Genomic DNA, 7,128 nt, shown 5'->3' with positions numbered 1-7,128 from the left:
CGGATTTAGAGAGTTTTTCAGGGTCCCCCCCCCTCCATTCGTGGGAAAACTTTGGTTGATCATATACATGTAGTGAATCACTGAAGCATGACTGGAGCGGGCCCCCTCTTATGAAAATTTCTAGATCTGCCACTGGTAGTCCATTTTGTCTAGCAATAATCTTCAAAAGTAAATAATACGTTTTTCTTATCAACTTGATTATAACCTTGCTAACTATTACATAACTGCCAAGACACAGTATGCATGCTAAAACTACTTGCATTGTCATAAAGAGTAAACAATCATATTCCACAAAACAAACAAAAAAGTGTTTGTATCGTTACTCTAGCTATTACAAACCATATATATATATATTATCATATGTGACTATCAAGCCTCCTTCAATGATAACCCTGATTCACCAATTATATAACTAAAATCAAAAACCAGGAGAAAAAAGACACTATATATTCTAATGCTTGGAGTTCAAGATTCCAATAAAAAAAACCTATACCCACAAACCACCGATCTCAATACATGTATAAGCAGCTAAAATACGGCAAGCTTTTTAGAAAAGCTATTACTTGGGTATTTAACCTTCGTCGCTGTTGATGATATGTTTGTTTTATCACTTCAATATTACCTTGACCTTAACATATATCAACAACTATATAAGTCCTTTGTCATTTCGACCCATATTTCGGAGGTTATATAAAGTCGATCAGGTATCGACCCAAACACGCCTATACCTGATTCATCGCTTGGGTTTGATAAACAATTAGTTAAAGATAGTCATATGTCATTCCTACGTGTACATAAATTGTACTTCTAAATTGTTCAAACATTGTACCATGCTATCCGTATTGGAGACGAGATTCACTTGTTGTCGAGTATCGAGTTGCAAGTTACAAAAGTCGAGTTGCGAGTTACGAAAGTCGAGTTGCGAATTACAAATGTCGAGTTGCGAGTTACGAAAGTCGAGTTGCGAGTTACGAAAGTCGAGTAGCGAGTTACGAAAGTCGAGTTGCGAGTTACAAATGTCGAGGTGCGAGTTACGAAAGTCGATTTGCGAGTTACAAATGTCGAGTTGCGAGTTACGAAAGTCGAGTCGCCAGTTACGAAAGTCGAGTTGCGAGTTACAAATGTCGAGTTGCGAGTTACGAAAGTCGAGTTGCGAGTTACAATAGTCGATTTGCGAGTTACGAAAGTCGAGTTAACCCCGCCGCATTTTTGCGTCTGTCCTAAGTCAGGAACCTCTAGCCTTTGTTGGTCTTGTATATGTTTTAATTTTGATTCATCTACATGTTTTGGAGCATAGAATGGCGTCCATATTCTTGATATAGTGTACATTGTGTTTCGGGGCCTGCTCGGGGCTGCCTCTGGGTGTGGGATTTCTCGCTGTGTTGAAGACCCATTGGTGGCCTTGCGTTGACTTGTATATTATGGTTGGGTTGTTGTCTCTTTGACACATTCCCCGTTTCCATTCTTTATTCTATACATGTAGCTGTCAAAGATACTTTTGTAAAAGAGACAAAAGAAGCAGTATTGAAATATGTAACTTCTTTCTAAAAAACGGGTTAATCATAACCAATATAAAAAAGAAGATGTGGTATGATTGCCAATGAGACATCTCTCCACAAGAGACCAAATGACACAGAAATTAACAACTATAGGTCACCGTACGGCCTTCAACAATGAGCAAAGCCCATAACGCAGTCAGCTATAAAAGGCCCCGAAATGACAAAGTAAAACAATTCAAACGAGAAAACTAACGGCCTAATTTTTGTAAAAAAAATGAACGAAAAACAAATATGTAACACATAAACAAACGACAACCACTGAATTACAGGCTCCTGACTTGGGACAGGCACATACATACAGAATGTGTCGGAGTTAAACATGTTAGCGGGATCCAAACCCTCCCCCTAACATGGGACAGTGGTGTAACAGTACAACATAAGAACGAACTATAAAAATCAGTTGAAAGAGGCTTAACCTATCAGATGGATAAAAATACAAATACTACAAATACAAGTGGACGTGGCCGGGTACTTGTACATCCAAACAACAGAAAGACACTAAGTACAGATCTGAGAGTACTCGCAGTTACTGACAGCTAGTTCAAAGCCGCTAACAACTAATAAAAAAAAATCATAACCAAATCAATCAAGTTAATTTAGGAATAACGTGCTGACAAATATAACTCTTTTGACTTTTTTTAAAACGTTTTTTTTATATGATGCACAATGGCTATTTAATTCATTTTTTGGGGTGCATGCGTCCTTTAAGGATACATTTTTTTCAAATATTTCCAGAAATAAAACACCAAATGTGTTTTGTTTTCATTAAAATCCGAACAATTTATTAGAAACTTAAAGTCAATATATATATATATATTTTCTCCTAATTTTCAGTAGAAATAATCTTTAAATTTATTCACTTCCGTTTTAGACAATTTTTTTCTCAAGGAATTCAGAATCAAACAATACTTTAAAAAAAACCTACGCCTTTCCAAAATATGGATGGCAGATGCCTGAAAGTACAACTTGATGCCATACTTACCTGGGTAAAAAAAATTTCAGGTGCTCTCGTGACAGGCTATACATGATATTAAAAGGAAAAGGAAGCACATTTTTTTTTAGAAAAATGTACAATACCCAGCTGATATCTGAAACTACAACATTTGTATCAAGGCTGTATCAGTGGGAAATCTAGTGAAAACATATTACCTCCCCTGTAAATATTGAAAACTAAGGCTGTGTTTGGAGATACGCCTAAGGCAGCCTATGGTTACCCATAGGTATCTTTGGGTACCAATGGTTTGATATTTTGATATATAGAATATCAAACCAAAGGTACCCATGGATAACCATAGGCCACCTCTGGCGTATATCCAAACACAGCCTAGATCTTCTCAATGTTTGTCCCATTTTAGGAAGGACGCTATCAATTATGGATTCACGGGAAAACGTTCTGGTAAATAGTAAAAATAGAAATAAGTTGAAATAAAAACAAAACTTCCATTCAATGTTATCATTTCCCTCCTTAAGTAGCAAACGACGAGTACAGCAGGCTATAGAAGCTTGATGTAAAATTGGTTTAAAATGTTGCTATGCGAATAAATTCTTGGAGTACCAACTTCAATTTATTTTTCTACTGGCTGTATACCTTTCTGGAACATGCTAGTTATCCGAATATATATACAGCTAGATCCGAGAAAGTCAGGGAAAAATTCCAAAGGAATCGATTGATATGCAGCAAAGATTGGCACTTTTGAAATTAAGTTACTAAGCAAATTCAAACGGACCTTATCTCGATGTAAACATTGAATGTGAATAGATCAAGAAGACCGCAAATACATGTAAAAAAATCGAGACGACCTTTTCTTAAAATTGTATAAAAATAGAAGAAAGATACCTACTTTATAAAAATAGTAATCTCTAATTTCTTAACCTGCACAGAAAGACTTTCAAACTTTTATATTCACAAAAAGACAACATTTCTCTACTGAATGTACATGTGACAAGAGCAGACCGGTGTGCTCGATAACTTAGGTGTGAAAAAATAAGTATACTTTGGGAACTTGTAACATGCTAAGGACTTTTTGGAACACTCAGAAAATTGGTGAGCCGAAAGATCTTTAGATTTTGTATGTTCACGATTTTTTCCAATTTTTTTTATCAATATGCAGCAAAGATTGGCAATTTTTAAATTCGGTTTCACGAGCTTCTAATGCAATTATATATCTCGATAAATACTGAACATAAAACATCGTGTATTTGCATGTTTATTTCTTATAACACAATTTAACAATTAATTTATTTAAAATGAACAGTTATCATTTAGAAATAGCTTTTGATCAGTATCGTCACCGGCATTGTTTTATTATTGACTTTCTCGACTCTATCATAAGAAGAGTGAATTTTCTTTTGTTCTCGTTCACTGGATATCCCACTGTGCACTTGTGACAGACAAGGCTTCCGTGCTCATACCGTAAAAACACACGCCATAACATTCACTAAAACTGTTCCTTTATTTTTTGTAACAGCGGTATAGCTCATTGTAGAATAACGTCTTTCCAATTTTAAAAAAAATCCATGTGATGATCTCCAATGCCAGGAAGTTACCATAATGCCATAGACAGACATCTATAGCATGCTTATTTTTGCGTTGTATTATACAGATATACATACATTGAACAACTCGATTTTTTTATTAACTATTTGGTATATATATGCACTCTCCGCTTGGGATTGAATCACAAAGTTAACCAAGTTCAAAATTATTTAATTTATCACATAAAGCACATATCATATCACATTTCTGACTAATTCATGAGATATTTTCCTAAGTTAAATGTGCAATTGTGCCTATATCACCCTAAACTATGGAAAGCCTCAGCTGTCATATATTAGAGATTTACAAAACGTTATGCTGAAGCTTAAAATGTAAAGTTAAGACAGCGTGATGTTGAGTTGAGTCATCAAAATGCTAACTCTAAATTACAATATGCTAAGTTGAATTTGCGCAATGTTGACTTGCAATGACAAGTGCTTTAGTCGTGATAGTATAATGATAAGTCACGATGTTGTGATGATATGCCAAACACACGTAACGTTGGGTTTAAAGTACATGATGTGAAGTTGACGTTGCATGATGTTAGCTTGCAGATGGATACTGCTCAGTCGTCCACTTCGATAGCTATGATAACAAATAAAATGAATAGCTAAAATGTATGGTGCTGACTTGTTATTAATAAATGTTGAGCTGAGATAGTACGATGTTATATCATTGTGATATTACGATAGGTCTATCATGCAATCTGTTGATTTAAAACACCATGATGCACAGTTGAAAGTACATGATGTTAAGTTAAGATAACATGATGCTACACCACTATATTGAAACGAAAGGCTTACCATACAATTTGTTGACCTAAAACAACACGATACAACGTGTTAAGCTAAGATGCTCACTTGAAACTACACGACGTACAGTTGAAATTTTGTAATGTTAAGCTACGATAGCACGATGTTATATCATTATAATGTCACAATAGGCTTATTATACAATTTGCTCATTTAAAATTACACCACGTACAGCTGAAAGTACGTGATGTTAAGCTAAGATAGAACGTTGTTATATCATAAGAATGTCACGATAGGCTTACCACACGATATGCTCATTTAAAACTACATGATTTTCAGCTGAAAATCATGTAGTTTTAAATGAGCATATCAAAACTACATGATTTTCAGCTGAAACTAGGTGATGTTAAGCTAAGATAGCATGTTGTTATATCATTAGAATGTTATGATAGGCTAACCACACGATATGCTCGTTTAAAACTACACGACGTACAGTTGAAAGTACTTGATGTTGAGCTATGATAGCAATATCTTATATCATAATAATATCACGAAAGCTGCCATACAATATGCTCATTTAAAACTACACGACGTACAGTTGAAAGTACGTGTTGTTCAGCTAAGACAGCACGATGTTATATCATCATAATGTCACGATAGGCTTATTATACAATTTGCTCATTTAAAATTACACCACGTACAGCTGAAAGTATGTGATGTTAAGCTAAGATAGCACGTTGTTATATAATTAGAATGTCACGATAGGCTTACCACACGATATGCTCATTTAAAACTACATGATTTTCAGTTGAAACTAGGTGATTCTAAGCTAAGATAGCATGTTGTTATATCATTTGAATGTCACGATAGGCTTACCATACAATATGCTCATTTAAAACTACACAACGTACAGTTGAAAGTATGTGATGTTGAGCTATGATAGAACGATGGTATATCATAATAATATCACGATAGGCTTGCCATACAATATGCTCATTCAAAACTACACGACGTACAGTTGAAAGTACGTGTTGTTGAGCTAAGATAGCACGATGTTATATCATTATGACGTCACGAGAGGCTTATCATACAATGTGTTGACTTGAAACTACACGATGTAAATTTGAAGTAGTTTAGTCTTGACTTGAAACAGTAAAATGTTAAGTTATAAAAACAGAACGTAAAGTCAAAATAAAACAATGATAGGATGACATATACTTGTGCAGAATTGAAGATTTTTGGTGTTGACTTCGAATATAGTACAAATATTAGATCGTTTTATATTAAATTGAAAGACAATAACGATGCGTAAAACATTACAGAATTATGTGAATTGAAACTGCAATTCTATGGAAAAGAATGAGGGGCAAATCCCCAGGATTTTTTCTTCTTCATTTGCAAGTTCGGAGGCAAAATGATATACAAAGAAAGTTTTCCATAAATTCATAAAGCAAAAGAATTACCCATCGCTATATATTACACTTGAATACAGTTTTGCCGTATATTTTACATGTTTTGTTTGGATTTATTTTTATGATTAAAAACCATTTTTTTTTTTATGAACAATATTTAAGAAAATGTTTATCTTTGTTGTGTGTTAATATATACAACATAATATTGTGCTTATAAGATATGAATGTGAGGGTCAAATTTTACTCATATAAAATCACATCTATGTAAGAGTTAGCGGAGAATTTGTATTTACCACTCCCGTTTTCCCCGAAATAAAACTAAAGAATCTGGAGTTTTAATCTTAAAAAACAAAGATCAACTGATATGACAAATAATACGCTAAAGCGTCACTGAGGACAGGGTCAGAGCTATATGAGAATGTGACCCCCCCCCCCCCCCGGCCTTGTTAGAGGTATCTGAAAATTTGAATTTTCTTTTCCACGAAATAAAACAAAAAGAATTGATAGGCGGAAGAATCTTACTGCATGGGGCCAACCCAAACATAAAGTATGGTAGATTCTGTTGTATACTTTTCGCTCATACACGAAGTCTATGAAACCGAATGAAACTTGACCTAGAGCCTCCACTCTAAATTGCAACTTAAAAAAAAATATATAAAATTTACAGCAGTGCCAACCATTTTTCCAGCACCAAGTAAGATAGTGCCCAGGTTTATGTATATATCCACTCGGAGAATATTTTATTTTTTTAAATTTGTAAAGTCATTAGTGGACAATGACCCCTTTAACTTATAATGAGAAGCCAATTAATAATTTCCGTCACTTATTTTCTTGTCCATAGTGATTTTCTTGGTTCTTTGCAGCTTCTC

Source organism: Mytilus californianus, unplaced genomic scaffold, assembly GCF_021869535.1.
Source record: "Mytilus californianus isolate M0D057914Y unplaced genomic scaffold, xbMytCali1.0.p SCAF_1, whole genome shotgun sequence".
NCBI lineage: Eukaryota > Metazoa > Mollusca > Bivalvia > Mytilida > Mytilidae > Mytilus > Mytilus californianus.
This window is presented reverse-complemented; position numbering follows the sequence as displayed.